The sequence below is a fragment of the Schistocerca cancellata genome, chromosome 1 (genome assembly GCF_023864275.1).
Source record: "Schistocerca cancellata isolate TAMUIC-IGC-003103 chromosome 1, iqSchCanc2.1, whole genome shotgun sequence".
Taxonomy (NCBI): domain Eukaryota; kingdom Metazoa; phylum Arthropoda; class Insecta; order Orthoptera; family Acrididae; genus Schistocerca; species Schistocerca cancellata.
Genome location: NC_064626.1, coordinates 861,083,320 through 861,110,363, shown reverse-complemented (window position 1 = coordinate 861,110,363; position 27,044 = coordinate 861,083,320). Strand labels below are relative to the sequence as shown.

General features: G+C 45.8%; 1 protein-coding gene and 1 long non-coding RNA gene across 7 annotated transcripts in view; one reads left to right on the top strand and one right to left on the bottom strand.

The window, feature by feature from the left end:
* The window catches only part of LOC126189262 (leupaxin), a 475,608-nt gene that overhangs the window by 431,727 nt on the left and 16,837 nt on the right, over nt 1-27,044 (top strand). The gene's annotated exons all lie outside the window — the stretch shown is intronic.
* Nucleotides 760-27,044, bottom strand: LOC126189345 (uncharacterized). The gene is made up of 3 exons (XR_007537935.1): nt 26,786-27,044; nt 1,711-2,151; nt 760-1,604 (listed from the first exon to the last, which is right to left on the bottom strand). It is a non-coding gene; the product is annotated as an uncharacterized LOC126189345 (long non-coding RNA).

Sequence of the window (27,044 nt, the reverse complement as noted above, 5' to 3'; positions counted from 1 at the left end):
ACCATCATTGGCACCAAGGCAGAAGCGACTCTCATCGCTGAAGACGACACGTCTCCATTCATCCCTCCATTCACGCCTGTCGCGACACCACTGGAGGCGGGCTGCACGATGTTGGGGCGTGAGCGGAAGACGGCCTAACGGTGTGCGGGACCGTAGCCCAGCTTCATGGAGACGGTTGCGAATGGTCCTCGCCGATACCCCAGGAGCAACAGTGTCCCTAATTTGCTGGGAAGTGGCGGTGCGGTCCCCTACGGCACTGCGTAGGATACTACGGTCTTGGCGTGCATCCGTGCGTCGCTGCGGTCCGGTCCCAGGTCGACGGGCACGTGCACCTTCCGCTGACCACTGGCGACAACATCGATGTACTGTGGAGACCTCACGCCCCACGTGTTGAGCAATTCGGCGGTACGTCCACCCGGCCTCCCGCATGCCCACTATACGCCCTCGCTCAAAGTCCGTCAACTGCACATACGGTTCACGTCCACGCTGTCGCGGCATACTACCAGTGTTAAAGACTGCGATGGAGCTCCGTATGCCACGGCAAACTGGCTGACACTGACGGCGGCGGTGCACAAATGCTGCGCAGCTAGCGCCATTCGACTGCCAACACCGCGGTTCCTGGTGTGTCCGCTGTGCCGTGCGTGTGATCATTGCTTGTACAGCCCTCTCGCAGTGTCCGGAGCAAGTATGGTGGGTCTGACACACCGGTGTAAATGTGTTCTTTTTTCCATTTCCAGGAGTGTAGTTTATGCGTACGCGCTTAAAGCAGATGCTGAGATTAAGAACGCGACCGATCGATTTTCTTCCCCAACCTTCCTCAATCTTTCGTTCTTCCTTCCAGAGCATTTCCCAATCGCCCTGCAATTCATTATGTGTGCTGGAAAGACAATAGTTTTATAGTACTGGGTATAAACAGTAGAGCGATTTACACAGGAAGCTTGTAGGTTCGGTTTTCTGATTGGGAGAGTATTATCGTAAAAGCTGTAACATGACCAAATCGAATTTGTTCGTTTGAGTAGTGCTTTCGTACTTCAAGTTGGTATTTATTGCCCATGATAATGGCTCACTGCTACAGCATATGACGGACGTGGTTGTATCATCTCAAATGTACTAGCAGACTGCTCGCTGTACGTTGGTAGTAAGCGAAATGTAACAGAGTAGGTGTTCCTCCACACCACGAATCGTCCCTGAGCTACACACGACGGTTTTGTCTGGGGAAGGCAGCCTTACCAATTTTGTGGTCGGGTAAGTTGCCAGAATTATTTCTGGAAAGTACATTATCAGGTATTCTGTTTCAAAATAGCTGTGCCCGTTGCTTTAACACTTTGGTTTTCGAATTAAAGTTGCATGGCTGCATTAAATATCGATTTCTACCAGTTCTATCAACGATTGACGTCTTTCAGAAACTGCTCTTTGTAATGTTGCCATTTTCACTTTTTTTTAACGTTTTCTACAGATTTAATTTTTTGCGGGAAGATAGACTCGCCAGTGCTAGCCCCAAAAAACAGCAGGCTGATCTTGCTAGTTTCCACATTGGTTGCGAACAGTTCTTGATCCACATAACTTGTGCGTTTATGAAGACAGCGTCTTGAGTAGCCGTGAGCCTGGAAATGGTAGGTAAACCAAATATGTATGGAGCTTTTTGATACAGCGTTTGGAAATACAATCGTTATGAAGTAACTGTTTAATTCGAACTTCAAAATTACCTACTTTGATCGAAGAGTCATGATTGTCTCTTGCAGTGGATATCCGTTGTTAATATCTGCAGAGATTTAAACTATGCTAACTTCACTGTTGCATGAGTTGGTCGTGGTCTTCTTAGTGGTAATAGCTGAGTCTTCTCAATTGTTCATAGCTGAGTCTTCTCAATTGTTCAATGTCCTTCACCTGCAAATTGGCCGCCCCGATAGCTGAATGCTCAGCGTGACGGACTGCCTTCCTAAGGGGCCCGGGTTCGATTCCCGGCTGGGTCGGGGATTTTCTCCGCTCAGAGACTGGGCGTTGTGTTGTCTTCATCATCATTTCATCCCCATCCGGCGCGCAGGTCGCCCAATGTGGCGTCGAATGTAATAAGACCTGCACCAAGGTGGCCGGACCTGCCCCGTAAGAGGCCTCCCGGCCAATGACGCCAGACGATCATTTCCATTTTACCTGCAAATAAAAAACGGAATCATATTGTGAATTCTAATAGCAAACGTGCCGATTGGGTGGTGCAGTAGTTAAAACATTTCACTCATATTCGGGAGTGTCGGAGCTCAGACCTCTACTCTCTTCATCCAGATTTTCGGTTTTCGTTGTTTAGCCCTAACGCCTTCGACATCGCCGTGACTTTAGAACCGAACCTTACTTGACTGTAATAGCGATAGCGACTCCGTGGTCGACTACGCACTGAAATATTTTGCCTCGTGATTGGGAGCTTTCTCGTCGTATTCCAGTGATAAACATATCCCGACACTTGGCCTGAAGATAACGGGTACAAAACTCATTGAAAATTTGCGACAAGACGACGCAACCACCCGGCTGATAATGAGAGCAGATTTTATCATTTTGTATCGTGCATATTAGAACACTGCAACTGTGGAACTTGGCGTCGTGTTGTCCGTTGTGAAATTGTGGTGGTGTCCGTTGTGAAACTGTGGTATACACATGAACCTAATGTAGCCCCATTGTCGAGTCGGAAATGACAAACGTGTTGTCGCAGACTGGGTGAGCGACAATAATAGCCCGACAATTTGCGACTGTGGCGCAGTGTGGGCTGCTGTGTTGACACCGCGCCGCGCTGAATGGTCGTGTTGTTCAATTAGGCAGCGTTCCGCCCGGCTAGCAGGCTGTCGAGTCTGGGCAGCACTGAGACATACGAATAAATCTCGGCAGGCATTCGCTCCGGACAGTCGCCGTTTACGTTGACCGTTTTATTACCGTCACGGTCGCGGAGGTATTTATATCATCTGTGGCCGTTCCGATTCGAAGCAGGCTCGATCGCCAGAAATGTGAGCCAGTGGAGCGGATTAAAATCGCTGTGACAGCTCGCAGCTGCAGATGACGGGTTAAAATTAAGGCTGATGGCGTTAGTGTTGTCCATTACATCACTCTCCCTAATGTATTTACGCCTTCTTGAAGCTGTGAATCCAATAGTTACAAACGGCTACTGCATTTCACCCTCCAGCTGCAGCTAGTACGGCGCTTTCATTCGGCACATTTTATTTTTGTCTATCCAGGCGCTGGGGGCTTCTTCAAATAGTAGGGCATTTGTGATGTACGAGGTGCATTCAAGTTCTAAGGCCTCCGATATTTTTACTAATTAACTACTCACCCGAAATCGATGAAACTGGCGTTACTTCTCGACGTAATGGCCCTGCAGACGCACACATTTTTCACAACGCTGACGCCATGATTCCATGGCAGCGGCGAAGGCTTCTTTAGGAGTCTCTTTTTAACCACTGGAAAATCGCTGAGGCAATAGCAGCACGGCTGGTGAATGTGCGGCCACGGAGAGTGTCTTTCATTGTTGGAAAAAGCCAAAAGTCACTAGGAGCTAGGTCAGGTGAGTAGGGAGCATGAGGAATCACTTCAAAGTTGTTATCACGAAGAAACTCTTGCGTAACGTTAGCTCGATGTGCGGGTGCGTTGTCTTGGTGAAACAGCACACGTGCAGCCCTTCCCGGACGTTTTTGTTGCAGTGCAGGAAGGAATTTGTTCTTCAAAACATTTTCGTAGGATGCACCTGTTACCATAGTGCCCTTTGGAACGCAATATGTAAGGATTACGCCCTCGCTGTCCCAGAACATGGACACCATCATTTTTTCAGCACTGGCGGTTACCCGAAATTTTTTTAGTGGCGGTGAATCTGTGTGCTTCCATTGAGCTGACTGGCGCTTTGTTTCTGGATTGAAAAATGGCATCCACGTCTCATCCATTGTCACAACCGACGAAAAGAAAGTCCCATTCATGCTGTCGTTGCGCGTCAACATTGCTTGGCAACATGCCACACGGGCAGCCATGTGGTCGTCCGTCAGCATTCGTGGCACCCACCTGGATGACACTTTTCGCATTTTCAGGCCATCATGCAGGATTGTGTGCACAGAACCCAAAGAAATGCCAACTCTGGAGGCAATCTGTTCAACAGTCATTAGGTGATCCCCAAAACAAATCTCTCCACTTTCTCGATCATGTCGTCAGACCGGCTTGCGCGAGCCCGAGGTTGTTTTGGTTTGTTGTCACACGATGTTCTGCCTTCATTAAACCGTCGCACCCAAGAATGCACTTTCGACACATCCATAACTCCATCACCACATGTCTCCTTCAACTGTCGATGAATTTCAATTGGTTTCACACCACGCAAATTCAGAAAACAAATGATTGCACACTGTTCAAGTAAGGAAAACGTCGCCATTTTAAGTATTTAAAACAGTTCTCATTCTCGCCGCTGGCGGTAAAATTCCATCTGCCGTACGGTGCTGCCATCTCTGGGGCGTATTGACAATGAACGCGGGCTCATTTTAAAACAATGCGCATGTTTCTATCTCTTTCCAGTCTGGAGAAGAAAAAAATAGGAGGCCTTAGAACGTGAATGCACCTCGTAGTGAACCTGTGACCGGGAAGATCTTAGGAGGCTTCAAAGTCAAAGAACATACAGCGGTAAGCATATTGGTCTGAGAGATAGAGCCGGCCGGGGTGGTCGAGCGGTTCTAGGCGCCTAGAATCGCGCTACTGCTACGAATCCTGCCTCGCGCATGGATGTGTGTGATGCCCTTAGGTTAGTTAGGTTTAAGTAGTTGTAAGTTCAAGGGGACTGATGACCTCAGATGTTAAGTTTTTTTTTTAGAGAGAGAGAGAGAGAGAGAGAGAGAGAGAGATAGAGATAGAGAACACAAATTCAGGATAGCTACATATCGTTCGTCGATTTTACAATACTATGTTTCCAACAACATTGCGTGTAAATGCATGATCTCTTACCCATCTCCAAGACGAAAGTTTGAAATTTCGGTGTTTGCATTTGATCGCTGTATCAGGAAATGTATCCATTCTTGATAATATTTGCAATATAAGCGAAAGATAATAGCTGGTGTGTGTTAGTACGCAATAAGAGGTAGTGTTTTTGGCCGATTCATGCCCATTTAGGGGACAATATGGACGTCATCCTCTTGCGACGACAAACTCAGACTAACAGGGAAATAGTGTGTAAATGAAGATACTGCAAGTGGATTGCGTGCAGGTTTCGTACTTAGATCGCGTTTGCTAACACCAACAAAGAGGTACATTTTAAAGAAAAGATTACAGTCGACTCGTATAAACTTAAATTCGTACAAAACTGCAGCCCAATGATCTTGGAAACAGTCGTTCTATAAAACTTTTTATCAGGTGTTTATGCCAGTGTCAAAAGCAGAAGACAGAGAGATAGAGAAAATATATAAGGATATTGAATGGGCAATTCAGTACGTAACGATAGATGACAACCAGTAATTATGGGGGATTGGAAAGCAGTATTAGGGGAACGAACAGAAGAAAGAGTTACCGGATGATAAGGGATTACTAGTAGAAGTGAGTTTGAGAAAGGAGGCAGACTAATTGAGTACTACAGTAAATTTCGGCTAGTAATAACGAATGCAGTGTTCAAAAATCACAAGAGGGAGAGATATACTTAGGAAAGGCCTGGAGATACGGGAAGATTTCAGCTGCATTATAGGATGGTCAGACGGTGATTCCGAAATCAGATATTGGATCATAAGACGTACCAAGAAGCAGATGTACATTTCGATCGTAGTTGATCGAAGAAGAGTAGGCAGGAATTTAAGAGAGTAAAGGATCAATGTGGAAAGAATTGGGATACAGAAGTACTGAGGAATGACAAGAAGCGTCGAGGTTTCCGGCTGTGGGTACTGCTGTAATGAACACCACAGTCGGCAGTTCAGTTGAAGAAGAAGAAGAAGAAGAAGAAGAAGAAGAAGATGATGATGATGATGATGATGATGATGTTTGGTTTGTGGGGCGCTCAACTGCGCGATTATCAGCGCCCGTACAAATTACCAACCTTTGCTCAGTCCAATCTCGCCACTTTCATGAATGATGATGAAATGATGAGGACAGCACAAACACCTAGTCATCTCGAGGCAGGTGAAAATCCCGGACCCACCAGGAATCGAACCTGGGACACCGTGTCAGCTGAAGAGGAATAGACATCTCTCGAAAGGGCAATCACAGAATTTGGACAGACAAACATAGATACATGGAAGGTAATCGTGAAGAAACCTTGAGTAATATAAAAAAATACCTCGATTAATCGACGAAAGAACGAAGTACAAATATGTTCATTGAAAGACAGGAATACAGCAACATAAGTCATATGAGTTAAATAAATAGGAAATCAGAAGGCTGGCAAAAAAAGGTGGGGTGAGCATTGGTGAGCAGTATGAAGCCTTGCCAGTACTAATTGTTATCATTGTTGAAGCGATATTTAATTTATTTGGAAAAGGTCGTAAGCACAATGTCCTTGTTTAACTATCCGAGAAACTCCGTTCTAATAGAGATCTAGTGTTCCAGCCAAAGTACACGAGTGTTGTGCCTTTCCGAAGCGATATGGAGTACAGCAAAGGTTAGTGTGAAAACTTTGTTTGACTGAAAGTAAGACCCTGTGTAGTGTTGTATCATTGCAATGTTACCGTAGAGCAGGTCACAAACTGTTAAAAAAATACAGGATGGAAGGCTTATTAATTAAACCAGACATATGTTAAAAATTATTTCAGCAAATTTTAGAGGGCTGAAGTGATCTGCTAGTTGTGCTGATTGCTCATAATGTTGAGGTCGTGGATTCGGTTCGTGATATTACCCAGAGTTTTCCCTGTAACGAATGTTTCAAATGGCTCTGAGCACTATGGGACTTAACTGCTGAGGTCATCAGTCCCCTAGAACTTAGAACTACTTAAACCTAACTAACCTAAGGACGTCACACACAACCATGCCCGAGGCAGGATTCGAACCTGCGACCGTAGCGGTCGCGCGGTTCCAGGCTGAAGCGCCTAGAACCGCTCGGCCACACCGGCCGGCTTTCCCTGTAACGGATCTGCTTCAGGAGCCTCATCATTAACAACGGAACATCACCAAGTTAACCTCATATTTTAAGGACAAAGAAGCACACTTGCAAGATACCTGCCTCAGAATTCGATCCCGCGAAAAAATTAGGGCTATAATTCTGACAGTACGCAGTTATGACCTGCAGAAAGTACAGCTTTTAAACTTTCGCGCACACCATTTGTCACTCACTCCGCCCCACTGCAGCCGACTAATGCTCGAGCGCGAAGTTATGTTTGGCGGCGTAATAGATTTGTGAAATATTATTTTGACACTGGTAACGTGGTATATCAGCGTGTCAAACTGCGCGGTTTCTACGCTGTAGCTGGTGCCAGAGATCTATTTGGTTTGAACTTTTTTATGTTGCGATTCACAAATGCATTGTAAATTGAAGAAATGAATTAGTGTGTCGTTAAAGAAGTACCATAGCGCTATTTAATTACTAATATCGCTGTTGTGCGTTATTTTCTTGGGTTCTAAAGCTCGGCACTGTTGAAGTGAAAAATATTTGCAGGAGATGCGCTATTCTTAAACCTGATTGGCATCATTAAATTGTAAATCGAAAATAATTAGCTTCATTTCATGTTCTTCAATGACTTGGGTTGATGAATTTTGATTTTGAAGCAGAATATCAGTGCGAGTATTGAACGTACTGGGTGGGGTTGACGTATTACCTACTCATATTGTCCTTTCGAATAGACCTCGGAGGGCCCAACGGGTGGACCGACCGCCATGCCACCCTCAGCCGATAGGCGTCACTAGAGGCGCATATGGTCAGCATGCCGCTCTCCCGCCCGTTGTTAGTTTTCGTGACGGGAGCCGCTACTTCTCAATTAAGCACCTCCTCAGTTGGCCTCGCAAGGGCACCTCCTCGTATTACTGTATCTCTTGGAGAACAACGTGACTTTTTCTCAAACGAGATTTCAAGACACATTTGACGTAAGTATTCACCTCTCTCCTCCTCTCCCTCGCCTTCAAATCCCGCGAATAGAAGGGCTCTGATTGTCACTCCGCTGTGCAATACTTGGCTCTTGGCCGTTAGGCGGCTGCAGTGGGGCGGAGCGAGCGTCAAACAGCCGGTGCGCGAAGACAAAAGCTGGACTTTCAGGAGGTCATAACTGAGTACTGTCAGAATAATTCTGGGGCTAATATCTTGCAAGTGTGCTTTCTTCGCCATAGAATATGAGCTCGAGATCGTGGTGTTTCCTTTTAAATGGAGGGGGGGTTGTTTTCAAATCATGTCGCATCTCGTGGTCGTGCGGTAGCGTTCTCGCTTCCCACGCCCGGGTTCCCGGGTTCGATTCCCGGTGGGGTCAGGGATTTTCTCTGCCTCGTGATGGCTGGGTGTTGTGTGCTGTCCTTAGGTTAGTTAGGTTTAATTAGTTCTAAGTTCTAGGGGACTGATGACCATAGATGTTAAGTCCCATAGTGCTCAGAGTCATTTGAACCTCAAATCATGTGACCGACGTGATTTCGTGCGATGATAGGCAACGGGCTCGTGCGCGGGTGGTTAGCAGTTCAAATCGCTTTAAGGTATTCCAGATTTAGTTTTTCAGTCGTTTTCGAAACCGTTTAAGGGGAATAACGGCATAGTTCTCTGAACAGGTTCCCAGTTTGGCAGGAGCAGAGTACGTTCTCCATCGCTAATGTACACGATTACAAACGAGAGTTGAATTCTAACCTACCCTCCTTTCTCAAATTAAAAGACTTACCCCCAAACTACAAGTCGCAGAAGTTTTTTGTGTAACCAATGATAAATGGCAGACAACCTCATAACCATTGTAAGTGAAACGTACAGTGAAAAGTGAAAGCGTGTCAACTTCCGCTTTAAAAATAATTTTGTTTGTAACGGAAAATAAAGTTTCCGTCTGCACTGACATCGCACGAAAGACGAGATGAGCAGTAATTGTTTGGACTGACTCCTGCTACATACTACGAAAATGAAACTGCAGATATCTTCCGAAAATCGACAGAAAATGCGCGTGACGACTCTTAGGTGAGACACGTGCTATACTTTCCTGCTCGCGTCACGTGTCTGCAACGCTACCACGTGGCGTTTTGCCTCGCGATGGGCAGTGGCCGTAATGTTTTGGCTCATCAGTGGGTTTACTTTTCCAGGGCTGACAGTAGACGTCAAATTCAACCAGTGTGAACGCCAGGGAGACCAGAATTTGGTCATCGTGCTCGCTTAACCACTATTGGCCTGTTTCCACTGTATGAGTAGGCTAACTATCCTCTTGGAACATGCGAACAGCGCCTGTCCTAGCTTTCCTTTATTCCTTGTGTCCATGAGATCTACAGGAAACCTCGTTGAAAATCTGTAAGGTTGAACCAACACCACAAAGATCACAGACGTACTGGCAGCTCAAAGGGCACTCGTAGAGATGTAGTGTGAAGGGAAACAGAATATAGTGTCAGCGCACTACTACGGGTAGTCATAAAATTTTAATTATCATCTCGAAAAAATTGAAGGTGTGTAGTAAATTTTTGGTTTACAGGTACACGCCTGTAGTCCTGGTACACAATGAAATACGCGGGCAATAGTACCGTAGCACGCCGCTAGTGGAGCCAAAACAAACCCTCGCAGGCCATCTCATGTCTCAATGGGCTGCATCATTGTGTTGTGACGCGCCCAGGGGGCGTGGTACAGTACTATAGCGCGGGGCCACAGGTTACTCTGTGGCGGGGCTTTCGGTGTGAGCCAGCACTGCAGACATGTAGCTGCAAACAAAAAATTGATTACGTATCTTAATTTTTTCGAGGTGATAATTAGAACTGACTAGGCCTGATACTTATTAGATGAGCTGTGGAAGTACGGTGTTTATAGCAATGTGTTCCAGTTATTTTGTACAAGCGATGTATCCAGAGATGATGAGAATGGCACAGAACAGAAGAATTGCTGCTGCCTGAGACTCACGAAAACCCGTATGGGTAGCCCGGCGGCCGGCCTCTGAGGAGGCAGGCAGCTGCGCGTGGTCAGCGGCAGGCGGCGGTGGGCGCTCTTCTATTTTGGCGGCGCGCCGTCGGCGGCGGCCCACGTACGCCCGTCTGCAGGCCACACGGGGCCGGCCGCTTCTCGGAAATTCCCGACGCCTCGCCCCCGTTCCGCACAAGCGCCACTGCCAGCGCCTCGCACGCTCCGCGAAAGGGCGTGGCGGCTCTCCGTCTCGGGGTGGACACACAGGCACCTGCGAGCTACAGCTGCGGGGTCTTACCACCCTGTTTATGAATACTTTTTTTCAGTCTGTTATCTATGTGAAAGAACAGAGCGACTGTTCCACATGAATTGACATGAAGAAAGCACAATGTTTTAACATAATTTCAAAAGTTTGGTAATAACTAAGAATTACGCTAAGCGGGGGAGGGGAGGGGAGGGGTGGATCTACATAGAACAACTACATTACAACAATAATAATACACTACTGTCCATTAAAATTGCTACACCGCGAAAATCACGTGCTACAAACGCTAAATTTAACCAACAGGAAGAAGATGCTGTGATATGCAAATGATTAGCTTTTCAGAGCATTCACACAAGGTTGGCGCCGGTGGCGACACCTACAACGCGCTGACACGAGGAAAGTTTCCAACCGATTTCTCATACACAAACAGCAGTTGACCGGCGTTGACTGGTGAAACGTTGTCGTGATGCCTCGTGTAAGGAGGAGAAATGCGTACCATCACGTTTCCGACTTTGATACAGGTCGGATTGTAGGCTACCGCGATTGCGGTTTATCGTATCGCGACATAGCTGCTCGCGCTGGTCGAGATCCTATGACTGTTAGCAGAATATGGAATCGGTGGGTTCAGGAGGGTAATACGGAACGCCGGGCTGGATCCCAACGGCCTCGTATTACTAGCGGTCGAGATGACAGGCATCTAATCCGCATGGCTGTAACGGATCGTGCAGCCACGTCTCGAGCCCTGAGTCAACAGATGGGGACGTTTGCAAGACAACAACCATTTGCACGAACAGTTCGATGACGTTTGCAGCAGCATGGACTATCAGCTCGGGGACCGTGGCTGCGGTTACCCTTGACGCTGCATCAGAGACAGGAGCGCCTGCGATGGTGTACTCAACGACGAACCTGGCTGCACGGATGGCAAAACGTCATTTTTTCGGATGAATCCAGGTTCTGTTAACAGCATCATGAGGTTCGCATCCGTGTTTGGCAACATTACGGTGAACGCACATTGGAAGCGTGTATTCGTCATCGCCATACTGGCGTATCACCCGGCGTGATGGTATGGGGTGCCATTGGTTACACCTCTCGGTCACCTCTTGTTCTCACTGACGGCACTTTGAACAGTGGACGTTACATTTCAGATGTGTTACGACCCGTGGCTCTACCCTTCATTCGATCCCAGCGAAACACTACATTTCAGCAGGATAATGCGCGACTGCATGTTGCAGGTCCTGTACGGGCCTTTCTGGATACAGAAAATGTTCGACTTCTGCCCTGGCCAGTACATTCTCCAGATCTCTTTCCAATTGAAAACTTCTGGTCAATGGTGGCCGAGCAATTGGCTCGTCACAATACGCCAGTTACTACTCTTGACGAACTGTGGTATCGTGTTGAAGCTGCATGGACAGCTATACCTGTACACGGCATCCAAGCTCTATTTGACTCAATGCCCAGGCGTATCAAGGCTGTTATTACGGCCAGAGGTGGTTGTTCTGGGTATTGATTTTTCAGGATCTATGCACCCAAATTGCGTGAAAATGTAATCACATGTCAGTTCTAGTGTAATATATTTGTCCAATGAATACCCGTTTATCATCTGCATTTCTTCTTGGTGTAGCAATTTTAATGGCCAGTAGTGTAATAATAACTAAAAAAAAAGTCTGCGTACTACTATGTGGTCATCTGGCGCATAGATTTCTGTTCATCGGGAATCCAGAAGGCAAACACTACTGGTCTATGAGTACTGCAAACACTAATGAAAGTGCAGCGAAGACACCACCGAGAACGTTCGCAGGAGACAAAGCCCTTGCGGCCGAGACGAACTAATGCCTAATTTAAAAGCTGTTGAATGTAATAACGCAAAAGTCAGCGTAAGGAGCAATAACGCAAACAAAAGCGGAGGTTAATAAAAAGGCGTGAAACAATTTTTTCGTCCAGAAATGAGTGCTGCACTTTCCGGCCGAAGCAAGGGCGACATAAAATTATAGGATTTTTGTCATCAGTCCTCTTTACTGCCGAAACAACTTTCACCAAAACTGGCATAATCAATCTGCATAATCGTCGTCTGTGGGCTACAGATAATCCTCGGGGAACGGTCGAGGCGCCTCATCAGCATCGATTCAGCATCAGTGTGTGGGCAGGGATTCTTGGCGACCACATGTTTGGACTGGTTATTATTCCACGACGCCTCAACGAAGGAACGTACCTGGACTTCCTGTGGAATACTCTGCCTGGGCTTCTTGAAAATGAACCTTTGGCAATACAGCAGGTTATGTGGTTCCTGCAGTACTTTTTCCTCCATTTCCAGTTAGGAACCCGTCATTGCAGTTTGCTAGTTTTATTTTCATACTGCATGTAACTGCGACCAGCCACTTACAAAATACTTGTTTAGTTCCATCTACTAGCCGACCGGGTGACCGAGCGGTTCTAGGCGCTACAGTCTGGAACCGCGCGACCGCTACGGTAGCAGGTTCGAATCCTGCCGCGGGCATGGATGTGTGTGATGTCCTTAGGTTAGTTAGGTTTAAGTAGTTCTAGGTTCTAGGGGACTGATGACCTTAGTCCCATAGTGCTCAGAGCCATGTGAACCATTTAGTTCGATTTACTAGTTTTCGAGCCTTTGAAGGGTCTGCTTCATATGTGACGAAGTTACATATTCATGTTTGTAGCGGCGGTATTGGCGGTACTGGTGTTGCTATTAATACCGTAAAACGATCCTGAAAACGGTCGAAAACTAGTTAATAGAAATAGAGAAATATTTCAGAAGTGACTAGTTGCAGCTATCTTTATTTATCATCAACTAATGTACGATCACGGTGTCCTCCAATATCCGTAATCGGTAAGCTTAATAAGAAGGAAGTACGTAGGTAACTAGGCAATGCTGTACGAAACGAAGACTTTGAACAAGAACAGTGGAGGAGAAAACGGTATTCGAACATGTGCTAAGGCAATAGTTTAGTAGCACGCAAAGAAAAAATCGTACGGGTGGACAAAGATTCAAATACGTAAGCGATTATTGAGAATGCTTGCTGTAGTAAGGATAAATGATGAACGCCAAAATAGTAAGATGGCACCAGTGAAGTTGTCAACCTGGTAACATACACGTACTGTGCGGCTGGTCCCGGCGGAGGTTCGAGTCCTTCCTTGGGCATGGGTGTGTGTGTTTGTCCTTAGGATAATTTAGGTTAAGTAGTGTGTAAACTTAGGGACTGATGACCTTAGCAGTTAAGTTCCATAAGATTTCACACACACACAACATACACGTAAAACGAACCTTCCCATAGGCTGTTGCAAAGGATAACGTGCGCGGGTAGATTAATGTAACACGTTAATTATAATTGAGAAAAAGTAGTATTGGAGGCAGACTGAGAGATACCGGTATGGCTGCTGAACTGTCAAACTTCTACTTTGCTGACACATTGTATAAAATGAAATTTCGATTCATCATGCCTTTTCACATTATCCATTTTCCAAAATTTATTGAAAATGCACTATCTGATTAAAAGCATTGAGACACGCCTGTATAGTGCGAAATTGACCACTAGATGTTACGAGAGACAGTGTAAAGGGAGGCGGGGAGACTTGTATTGTGTGCAGAAAAAATGTCTTTGAGCAGTATGGGACTTAACTGCTGAGGTCATCAGTCCCCTAGAACTTCGGACTACTTAAACCTAACTAACCTAAGGACATCACACACATCCATGCCCGAGGCAGGATTCGACCCTGCGACCGTAGCGGTCGCGCGATTGCAGACTGTAGCGCCTAGAACCGCTCTGGCCGGCGTTGTGTGCAGATAAGCACAAACAAAAGTATGGGTCGGTCAAGAGAGCTGAGTGACTTTCAACGTGGGCTGGTCATTGGATATCACCTGAGTAACAAATCCAACAGCGGCATTTCACCCCCTTCTGACGCTGCTCAAGTCGACTGTTGGTGATGTGATTGTGAAGCGGGAACGCGAAGGAACGAACACAGCTGTACCAAGACCCCACAGACTTCATGTACAGACAGTCAAGGACTGTCTAGCAATGCTGAGGGTGGTTATGAAATATAAAATCTGCGGAAGAAATTACTCGTGATTTAAAAAGCACTCCAGCTAGCGTAACGACTGCTTGTAGGGAGTTAAAAAGAATGAGGCACAGCTCGTCATAAACCTCACATTTCTGAAGTCTGTGTTAACCGACTCTAGGTTTGGTGTAAAGAGCGATGTCACTGGATAGAGGATGAGTGGAAACGAGTGATGCGGAATGATGAATCACGCTATGTCCTGTGTGTGGCGAATGCCTGGAGAATGTTACCTGCCATCTGGTGCGAGGATATGAGGATGTTTGAAGCAGTTCAGGTGTGTTACCCTTATTCTGTTTACGAGAACTCTAAATGCAGAAATATATGAACATATTTTAGAGCACTGTGTACTGTGTTCAGCAGAGGTACAGTTCAGGGACGATCATTGTTCCTACAAGCATGACAGTGCACCCTGTCATAAAGCAGCATGTGTGCTGCAGTGGTCTGTGGACAGTAAGATTCCAGAAATGGACTGGCCTGCCCATAGTCCCGATCTGAGTCCACCTTGGGGATGAGTTGGAACGTCGACTTTTCTCCAGACCCCAGCGTCCAACGTGACTGCCTTCTCCGGTTTAGACTCTTCGAGAAGAATGGGCTACCATTCCTCCAAGACATTTAGACACGTCCATGAATGCGTCCCAGCAGAGCTCAAGCCGTCATAAAGGTAGCGGACATGCTCATATCAATGACCATTAAAAGGTGTCCAGACACCTTTGATCAGATAGTGTGTGTACCAAGTTGTCTTTAATCCAAATCATTTCCCACAAATTTATTTTGCGAGTGGAACTCCTTTTTCAGTGCATTTCATTGGTGTTGAATGCGGACCAATTCGGCAGTTGCTGGTAGAATAATACTTGTCTTATCATTAGTTGGAATAATACTTGTCTTATCATTAGTTGGAATCCGAACACTTCACTGAGTTTGGCGGTATTAGAATTATATTAATACCTTCAGCTGCTAACGGGCGTTGATATATATCAACGGGGACAGGTGAAAATGTGTGCCCCGACCGGGATCTCCTGCTTACATGGCAGACGCTCTATCCATCTGAGCCACTGAGGGCACAGAAGATAGCGCGACTGCAGGGACTATCTCGCGCACGCGAGGCGGGCACAGTATTTCAGCTGTCCCCCTTGATATATATATATATATATATATATATTACACCCGTTAGCAGTTGAAGGTATTAATATAATTCTAATTTCGTTCTAGACATATCCGAAAGAACAGACACCATATCCATATAAGTATATAGTTTTGCGGTTGTTGTGACAAGCTATATCAATGTTAGGCTCCCCGTTTTGTTGTCGGTAGTATGTCAACTGTGTGTTTGTGCCATGTTCAGTGCAGCGCTATACACTGTTCTGTTTGTGTTGTTGTGAATGATAACAATGAAAGAAATAGGTCCCGCACTGATCATATAACCTACTCTCTGGTTCTGCTAGGTTAACGTACACTTGGAAACGGTAGAATCACTATCCATAGTGCCGCATGCCCTCACACCGTGGTTCTCGTTTTGATCTACCATGTCGGTACATACTCTATTTTTATCCGATACTTTAATACAGTACTTCTATTCCCGATGCCGGCTAAATACCAGGTGGTTATAATATTGAAGTTATAATATTGAAGTGTAGCTACCCACAGCGATCCAGTGTCGGCTGTAATTATTGTAGGTCAGCGAAACCTGATTGATCCGGAACTAATTTACGCTTGAAAAAAATCAGTTTCCGTTTTGGCCACCAGATGCAAGTACAGCGCTGTACAGTGTATGACTGTATGCCATCCGGACTGAATGATGTGGCACAGTCGTTAGCACACTGGACGCGCATTCGGGACATCGATGGCTCAAACCCGCGTCCAGCCATCCTGATTTAGGTTTTCCGTGATTTCCCTAAATCGCTTCAGGCAAATGCCGGGATGGTTTCTTTGAAAGGGCACGGCCAACTTCCTTCCCCAATCCGAAGGAACCGATGTTCTCACTTTTGGTCGCCTCCCCCAAATCAACCAACCAACCGCCTCACGTCATCCGAACTGTGTTTTGATAAGCCGCAACGTGACTGAACAGTATGGCTATCGAGAAGAGACAATGCGCTGTTAATGAAACTGTTTTATGTGGACGGTAACAGTTACAGTACTAGATTGAGAGAGTATCGCCGACAAAAAGGTCTGAGGAGAGGCTATCCCGTGGTCAACAGTGCGGAAAGTTTTGCGGTCTATTTTGCACTGGTACCTGTGCAAGCTCCAGACGGTGCAGCAACTAAAACCTCACGATCTAAAAATGGTTCAAATGGCTCTGAGCACTATGGGACTTAACATCTCTGGTCATCAGTCCCCTAGAACTTAGAACTACTTAAACCTAACTAACCTAAGGACATCACACACATCCATGCCCGAGGCGACCGTAGCAGTCGCGCGGTTCCGGACTGAGCGCCTACCTCACGATCTCCGGCAAAGTTCTGAACGTACTCTACCATTTCGGGCGCGGATCGAAGTTGATGACATGTGGCCGGACAATGTTGTATACAGTTATGAGACACATTTTACACTACAGGCTGCATTGAATACACAGAACTGCGAAGTTGGGGTACTGTTGAACCGCGTGTTGTGCACGAAGAGTCATTGCACTCGCCGTATGTGACTGTGCGATGTGGATTCACAAGCACCTCTATTCTCGATCTGTTCTTCTTTGAAAAGAATACACCGAGAGGTCCTGTAGGTGTGTCGTGACGCTTGCACATTATCAAGACCTCCTTGTACAGCATGCGATTCCCGGTTTGGAAGAGCGCAACTGTATGGAAACCACTGTTATCATGCAAGATTGGCAACACCTTTTCCCGGCCGCCCAGTGAAAGGTCTGCTTTATACAACGTTACAAGAGCTTGTTATCTGGACAGGTTTACCAGATGCGTCCGAATCCATGTGAATTTGGCTCTGGGGTTAGTAAAAGAACGCGTTTACCGAGGACACATTCGGGCTCTCTCTGGTCCGAAAGCCTGTGTACAGGAACACGTTGCTCAGGTTCCATCGGAACTGCTGCGGGCAACTATTGATCACGTCGTTTTACGGATGCAGCATCTCGTCGACGTCTCCGGTGTTCATATTGAACAAATTGCGTAAGCAGCGGTTTGTAATAAACATTATGGCTTTCTCAATTATGTGAGCTTTTCTGCCCGTGTCGTATTCCTAATCTATTACACATGGAGACATTTCTACACGTCTTTCTTGCATTCACAGCGCCAAATTTGCACCTGGTGGCCAAAATTGAAACTAAGTTTTTTGAGCGTAAGTCCGTTTCGCATTAACGTATTAGAATATCCACCAAGTTTCGTTGCCATACGATAATTACAGCCCACACTGGATTTCTGTGAGCAGCTGCACTTTAATTATAACCACCCTGTACTTGCTTGCCTTAGCGACGTCGCTAACATTCTACAGCGTGCTATAGGGACTTCTTCAAAATACCCTCTGTTAGTGTAAGGGTGGTCGAAACTGGCTGAAAATCCCTCTAGACTAAAGATGGAGTCATGGGAAGTGAGCCTAAGCATTCTTCAGGTTCAAATGGCTCTGAGCACTATGGGACTTAACATCTGAGGTCATCAGTCCCCTATAAATTAGAACTACTTAAACCTAACTAACCTAAGGACATCACACACATCCATGCCCGAGGCAGGATTTGAATCTGCGACCGTAGCGGTCGCGGCCGGCCGCGGTGGTCTAGCGGTTCTGGCGCTGCAGTACGGAACCACGGGACTGCTACGGTCGCAGGTTCGAATCCTGCCTCGGGCATGGGTGTGTGTGATGTCCTTAGGTTAGTTAGGTTTAAGAAGTTCTAAGTTCTAGGGGACTTATGACCTAAGATGTTGAGTCCCATAGTGCTCAGAGCCATTTGAACCATTTTTGTAGCGGTCGCGCTGTTCCAGACTGAAGCGCCTAGAACCGCTTGGCCACTTCGGCCGGCCATTGTTCAGGGCACGCTTAGCCATCCACAGCAACATTTGCAGTCCACAATATTTTTGACCTGCACGCCCTGCTTCGAATCCACAGACATGTCAAGCCACGATAGGAATTGTTTATGGCTTATTTATGTTTTACCATTTATATTATAGTAAGAACATCGTTTGTTGATACTCTACGGCTCACTTAAGTTAAAGTTAGCAAGTATCCACGCATTCTCCTAGTGCATTGTTGACTCCGGAGTAGTTACAAAAGACTAACAGCTATGTTTTGGTACGGGCAGCGGAAAGTGTCGCCTCTGATTTCGATAAATGAGGCACCTTAGCAGTTATATGGAGCAAAAACCACTGAAAACGTAGACTCAAGAATAATTGGAGGTATCCACTTTGTTGAAGAGAGAAGGCGCTCTACGCGCAGTGGCGTGTCGCGCGACGGGGATGTGGTGAGGGTTTGCGGTGGCCGTCCACGTAACTGGAGACAAGAGCTAGGGCAACGTGGGCCGTATCGGCGCATTTAATCGCAAGCAGATCGCAGCCATCCGATGCGTGAGGCATCCTGTTTCCGGGGTCGTGGAAGTGACAAAGGTCACCATCGACTGTCAAGAGTTGTAACAACAGCTAGACGGCCCGCCCTGTATCAAACACCCACCAGTTCCGTGGTGGTGATCAACAGCCGTTGTGGCGGTCATATAATCCAGAGCCGTGGGGCTCAGAAGTCACCGTCACCTGGGATTAAGAGTATGGGAACTCGTTGGTTCGTCGAAAACAAAATGAGGCGGTACACATCACTTCTCAACAGTGCGCCATTCTGGCGGACGGTGGAGGTATTCTCGTGGTGGTGATGCTCATGTGGGATTGATTAAATGATGCCTTTGAGAGACCTTCCATAGGATCTCACCTGCGAACGATACAGAAAGCTATTGGCCGTTGCTCGTGTTTATTCGCGTACAACATGTACCTTCACCAAGACAATACATGCTCTCCCGAAATGTCAGAACGAGTGGAGAAGCGCTCCTCAGATTTGAGGGTGCTAGTGTCGCCTCTCATGGCATCTCACTTCATTCCAATTCTGCGTATCTGCGACGTCATCAACCGACACGTATGCGCCTTGGACATAGTTCTCATCAATTTCCGCAAATTGTGGGTGGCATTGGAGCAGTCGTTGACTAGGATGGCGTCTCGTGGAGTATGTGGCACGATGCTTCATCGCCGTCACTGCTAGGATCGAAACAGATCGGTATAGCCCGTACAGAAGTGTAGCAGGAATGCTCTGGGAATTTAAGTGGAAATCCATGGAAGAAAGATGACATAGTTCTCACGAAACCCTTATTGGTACATTTAGAGAATCTGTATTCGAAGTAGACTGTGCAAATATCTGGCGTTGGAATCATTAGAGTAAGATATAAGGTATTAGGGCACCTACAGAGGTATATAGTCGGTCATTTCCCCTCGCTCAATACGCGAATGGAATAGGAAAGGAAATCGATAAGATTGGTACGATGCGCTGTGCATTATCTTGCGGAGTATTGATATAGATGTCTTTCACTTTTTCACCTACCCATGCCGCCACGTTACTAGTTATGGACTGTCTTGACATTGACTCTCAAGCACCTGCGTAATGGGACGATAACCGATCCTGCCTGCAACTCACGAAAGGGAAAACAGCGATCGATCTCCCTTATACACCGTAAATAGGTGTAACGTTCTTTTACACATATGAGCCAAAACATTATGACCACCTACTTAAACCGTGTTGGTCACATGTGGAACGCAGTTCAACAGTGATTCTGCGTGCCCCATGGCAAGTATGTGAGGTTTCTAGAGGTTTGCGGCACCAGACGCCTACGCACAGATAATTTCATAATTTATGAGCGGTTGGTTTGTGGGCACGGAGCTGGCGCCGTCCCAGTTGGCTTTTGTTGGATTCAGATACACCGAATTTGATGACCAAGACATCAACGTGACTTCACTACCGTGCTGCTCAAACCATTGCAGCATGATTCTTGCCTTGTGAAACGCGCAGTTATTCTGCTGGAAGATGACGTCGCTGTTTGGGAATACATCAAGCATAAGGGGTTACAGGGGGTCCCTAATAATGTTCATGCTGTCCACAGCTGACATGGTGCTTTCGATTACTACTGCAGGTCCCTTGGAAGCCCAGGTGAATGATAGAGTATCAGGACACGACCATCGACCTAGTTTAGCAATAAACGGGATTCATCCGACCAGGCGACACGACCCCTTTGATCCGTGGTGTAATCTCGATGATCCCCTACCCACTGTAATCATAAGTAATCATAACTGACGATGTTGTTGAATCAGTGTGAGAACTTACAGGGGTCCTTTATTGCGGAACACCGTGTTCAACACTGAACGGTATGCCTGCGCCAGCACGGTACTCCGTCGTCAGATCTGCCACAGATGCCGGCCGGTGTGGCCGAGCGGTTCTAGGCGCCTCAGTCTGGAACCGCGCGACCGCTACGGCCGCAGGTTCGAATCCTGCCTCGGGCATGGATATGTGTGATGTCCTTAGGTTAGTTACGTTTAAGTAGTTCTAAGTTGTAGGCAACTGATGACCTCAGATGTTAAGTCCCATAGTGCTCAGAGCCATTTTTTTCTGCCACAGATCACTGCCTATCTTGCTTCAAAGAGCGGCCAGACCTCCGATCCCTATGTTGTGTAATGAGGTATGGACGTCCAACTTCTTGTCGCCTATTGGTCGTTTCAGCATTCTTCAACCACTTTCCAGAGATGCTGACGACAGTAGCACGCGAACAGCCGACCAGCATCGCCGTTTCCGAGATGCTCGCTCCCAGGCACTGGGCCACAACAAGCTGACTTTTTTCAAAGTCGCTTAAATTGACGTATTTCCACATTTGCGCCGTTTATTGTCGCTAGAATGATCCTCCATTCGTCTCTGCTCCACTCGTATACCTCTCTTACCGCATCACGTGTGCTCAGCGCCATCAGGCAGCACGCAAACTCGCGGTGGGCAGTCGTCATAACGTTTTAGATCATCAATTTAGAGAAGTGTAAGTAAATACAAATCGTGTTAAAGATCAAATTTCGCTTGTATGGTTACTTTCCGCAGCAAGTATATAAATATTGTCGCAATATATTATTTATTTACCTTCCAGACTTAACGTAAAATCGGCACATAAATGTGCTGTAAGTTTACCTTCTGACCTATGGCCACACGAGAGGGAAAACAGATTTTGGCAAGACGAAGGAATAAATCATAAATCTGCAGAAGGTACCCTTAAAACAAAAGGCGAAACGCACCCTAAAGATAAATAAGTCATATTGCAGTCAGAGCTAGAATTTTTTGAAGTTACGAAACGAAAACGTTAAAAGTCGTTTGTCACCTCAGCAACGTAGTGAATGTTGAAGCACCAAGCTCGACAGATTATAAGGGTGGTTGTGGAAGTGTAGCAGTAAATAAATAAATAAAAATTCCTGTTTCACTTGATAGGTACGTCCCTATTCCTTATCACGAATTACTTATCGACTTTATTTCTCGTTTATGAGTAGGTTTTAAATATTTTACAGTAACAAATAACTCGATATAAAGTTCACTGCCATATTTTCGTCCGCTCGCTGCTTACTTGAAAAGTTTCATACTTACTAAATAAACCAATCGATGAATGAAAGCCATTAAGATGGATATGTCTCATGATCGTCTTGTTAACGATTAACACCAATAAATTGAATTCATCACAACCATCACCATCCATATCACTATCCTCTGATGCGATGTTATATTGCTATCTGATTACCTCGTGTTGCTTGATTATTTCATCCTGAAGGGTGTTCCGGGTTGGCTTACCTCAACAGTACGTTTTTTCCACAGGGTGAGTCATATACTTAACAAATGTCTTTGAAATAGCCATAGGCGTTCCAAATTTGTGTGTATCTACCCACTTCAAAAAAAAAAAAAGGCTCCGAGCACTATGGGACTCAACATCTTAGGTCATAAGTCCCCTAGAACTTAGAACTACTTAAACCTAACTAACCTAAGGACATCACACACACCCATGCCCGAGGCAGGATTCGAACCTGCGACCGTAGCAGTCCCGCGGTTCCGGACTGCAGCGCTAGAACCGCTAGACCACCGCGGCCGGCTATCTACCCACTTCTCCACACTCAACCCGTAAATATAGGTGAAATAATGTTTTGTCCTAAAATAATTTTTCTCGAGATAGTGAGACATGTGGGTACAAACTTTGACAGACAGGATTTACTCCATAATTCCAGAGATATGTGCTATGTTTTACCGTTTCCTACAGCTACCTCTAGCCTTAAAAGTTAAATTTCATCAGACAAGCATTCCAGAAAACTATGGACTTTTCGATTATTTTTGTATGTCATCAAGTTGCACACCCCCACTTCATCCTTAAGGGTATAAGGGTTGTCTTCTTCCACAATAATTGTGTACTAGTCCATGTCAGATGTTAATCAGGGTTGATTGAAATTGATGCAGGTGTTGCTGAGTTGTACTGGACGGGGAAAGAGAGAGAGAGAGAGAAAGAGAGAGAGAGAGAGAGAGAGAGAGAGAGAGAGAGAGAGAGAGAGACACTATTGAGTGTATTTAGTGTCCATGATTGTCTCCGTGGCTCAAATATTATGTTGTCATCGTCCTTCTGCTGTGGACGAATTAGGGGCTCCAGGTATGCAGGAAAGGCAGTGTGAAGAGTATTGACAGATGGAAGCTTTTTAGCCGGATCATGAGGCGCTCAAGAGTTCCGCAGTCAATAACCCGTAAAAGCAATGGTCTGGGTTCAGGTTCATGTCATAATCTGTCCGGAAGTGTCTTTACCACACAGGTCTCTTCAAGTTACTTGCAGTGTTCGTATGTTTTTCCAGACAAACGGTAATCTCTTCACATATTTGAAGTACGTGGTCTGTACGAGGGAATTCTTAGATACGACACTCTACGTAACCAGAATTCCCGTCCTTCTATTTCGGTCCCAGCTCCATGAGGCTTGTGCTGCATCGTTTTCCTAAACAACTTAAGATTAACGGCTAGGCGATTCGTTAAATAAGCGCCAGCAGATTTCTTTTCTAGTCCGCTGGATTGTGAGAGCTACTGCTCTGCTTGTTTGTCTACGAGCAACAGAGGAATTCGGATAATATGAAAGGTACGAAATCATAGTGACGTTAGAATGAGTGTTGTTTATCCTCCGTTCCACCAGTACATGGCAAGCTAACAATACAAACGTACTTTTATATCTGTGGCTAGTATCATCCCGTATTACATATTGAAGTAGGCTGTATTTATATTTTAGTCGTCAGTCAACTAGTTTCAACTGCAAAAAGAATGTCGCTCCTATACGGAAATGAACCAATTTTTCTTTCTGTGACAGTGAGCGAGAGCCTCTCTAGAACTATCTTGCTTCATCCGAGGAAAGATGTTTGAAAAATCTGCAGACACAGGGGTTGGGGGGGGGGGGGGGATTTAATTACAATCCTGTCAATATCTGAATGCTGTCGGTTAATAAGATGTCAAAGACACACAGGTACCGTGTGTGTAAAGGAAGTAAGGGATGTGTTAATCGTGGAGATTTGTACGAAAGAAGCTGTCTCTAATTTGGATTGCACAGTTCTTCTGAGATTGTGAGATAGTGCAACAATTATGAATGAAAAGGCGATAATAAATCCAACCAGAGGAGTTGAAAATTTAGTATGAAGCGGCTTGACACAGTTGTGAAACGCTAGGATTGTATTCGGGAGGAATTGGAGACGAGTCTCGGTTTCCTGGCTGCGAACCATCAACGATTTCCTCTCATATCGCTGTAGACGTAGGGAGTGGCAAACATTTCACATCCTACCCTCCTCCAAATAATTGTCATAAGTCAGAATTTCGTCTTTGCCAGTTGTTGCCAATACGGATGGCAGTAGTTTATTTGTTGTTTGTATATTCTTCACGTGACGAGCAGAAATTACACGAAGACTGCATCAGTTTACGCCTGTTCACACTCGTTTCAAAGAGCGTCTGCACAGTTCCTGAAAATATGTTCCGCTCATTTCCAGTGCGGTAATCGGCGGTCTGTCTGTACCATGCTGGAACCGTCTAAGGCTCGCCTTCCCGTCAGTTAATGTCGAAAAGTTGTAAAGAAAGGTTGGTGTTACAGTCGTGTCAGAATAGATCAAAAGGAAACAAATGATGAAAAGGAGGAAGTTTAGAAACTGTCTCGTCAGCATTGTGCTTATAAAACAAGGACAGGGAAGGAAATCGACAGCTGCATGTAACCTGAAGATTTAGCGAATCAGCGAAATCTGGATGGCACTTCGAATATTCGAATGTGACTGCTCCAAGAAACTAGTTCAGTCTCTTAACTCATGCGCCACGTCGTTAGGAATGAGCATTATCTGCAATAGTGACGATATAAGAGTGAGCGAAGGAAGGAAGATTAGGGTCTAGTGTCCCGTCGACATCGACGTCATTAGAGACGAAGCAGAAGCTCGGATTGCTTCAACGATGGGGAAGGAAATCGGCCGTGTCCTTTCAAATGAACTATCGAGGCATTTGCCTGGAGCGATTTAGGGAAATAATGGAAAACCTGAATCTGGGTGGCCATACGCATATTTGAAACGTCGTCCATTATGCTAACTACTGCGCAACCGCGCTCAGTAAGAGCGAGGGACTGCTAATACAATCTACTTAATTTCCTAGAGAAAATTAAAGGAAAGGTAAAGCAGCAGGATGTGACACCCGCAGTGCGTCTTTGAGGCGGAATATCGTTACATGTATACAACCCGAAGACCATCTTACACAGTCAGTTACAGGGCGCCCTACGATTCAACATGGAATCGTAACCATCGTGCGACTTGGTTTTGTCCACATACGCAAAGTATTGCCAGAGGTAAAAACCATGTTCAATACTGGAAAAGTGATAACAGCAAATCGCGAAAGTGTGAATAACATATCAGGCGTTAGAGCATTGATGCAGTATAATTCCTGATATACGAGCGCCATAATTAAAAAGTAAATTTTTAAACTGACTTTTTTTTAAAAAAAGAACACTATCATGAATATTATTCTACACTGAAATTGTGCTATTGCTCTCAATCCTGGCGCGAATTCTAGTATGAATAATCACAATTTGGCTCATACTGAGTTCAGCCTAAAGCTTCATAATGAGCACGGTAACATTCCGTCCATATTGCTAACGCAGACGAAAGTAACACCGCGGTTTCAGCTTGAGGCTCTTGCTGCTCCGTTGCAGATAACATGTTTCTCAACTGTACGTCTTTCGCCTGCCTCAAATGAATATTGCGAATCATCGAAACGCAGTTGTATCTTCCACTCTTGAGATGGCTGTGTGGTTGCGTTCCGAAAGTCAGTTTTTTTAAAAATAGTTTGACGGCTTCATTTGATCATCGTGCCAATTCTTAGCAATATGAAGATGCCACTGCGTATTTCTCTACTCTTTTCTGTTTCGCAGAACTTAAATGCGCTGTAGGTACGTTGAAAACAGAGCCGATACAGTCAATCAGAGTAATTTTCTTGCTAGTGGGGTACATTTGTACAACTTACTACTTTTGCTTCAAGTGGCTGCTACTCCACCACCTTGCATGATTGCGTGCTAAAGTAACAGTTTTATTACTTCTTTGGTTTGTATTTAGTATTTCGGGTTTCTTTCCATTTTCTTACGAGCTCTCGGTGAATAGTAACGGAAATGGAAACTGTTATTCCATGAAGCACCAATATGTATCAGACAAAAACTGCTTGCTCTAATTAAAAGTCTTGTGACTTTTTTGGGAGATAAATACTAAGAGCTGTCGTACTGTGGCTCTAAGAGCTCTTGTGATTGTGCTTTAATTTCATTGGCTGTGAAGAGAGCTTCCCGCCACAGTGATTTATGTTGATCAATGGCAGGTCGATACAAACATCTTGATGTTTCAAAATGTACCTGCAGTACTGAATTAACCCTGTTTGTTTTCACTTCTTATTAACACCCGATTTCCTTTTGGCACGATCGAAATTTACCCAGAGCATTAGATATAGCAAAATTACTATGTCCTTTAAGACTGGTATAAAGTTACCTTAAGTGACAATGTAACTTTGTACCAGTATTAAAATAGAGATTTTTACTCTAATAGGGCATAGTGTATGTTTTCGCTTCCCCAAGTACTCAGTAACTTTAGATGTAAAATGTTACAATTTCTGCTCCGATGTGCAACCTATTTTGTGTCCGGTATTGCCAAAAAATGGTAAAAAGTGGCACGAAGCTATCCCGACTGACTGTATGTGAGCGCTTTCGTTTGTTCCTGTTAGCTAAGTTGAAACGGCAGAGCTCCGCATGGAACTTTCCTTGGTTCGATACCCCGTGTAGATACCAGTGATTACGGTCGGTGACAGGCGACGGCGAACGAGCCACCTCTGTTAGTGGAACAGAACGACAGTACGAAGCTCCCTCACCGGTTCCCACCACTGGGAGGCGAACGCGGATTCTGGTCACTGTAATCGTCTTACTATCCGACCGTCGTGGTGACACGTGCTACGGCACTTACCTGTCCGTGACGGTAATTGTCTTCGCACCGGCTGTGTCGAGGACAAGACATTTTTAGCTGTCTGCGGAGCCGCAGTGGCCGGCGTGTGTCCGTTAGGCTTGTTGCGCTGTCAGCCGCGGTCCAGAAAACTGTAGCTACGGCGAGGAGGCGGCGTCGGCGGCGGCGTCGGCCAGTTCTTGGCGTCGGCCCTGGAGGGGCCGCTGACATTATGCAACGGGCGGCCGGCCGGCCGGCCGGCGCGGAAGACGCGCTGCAGCGC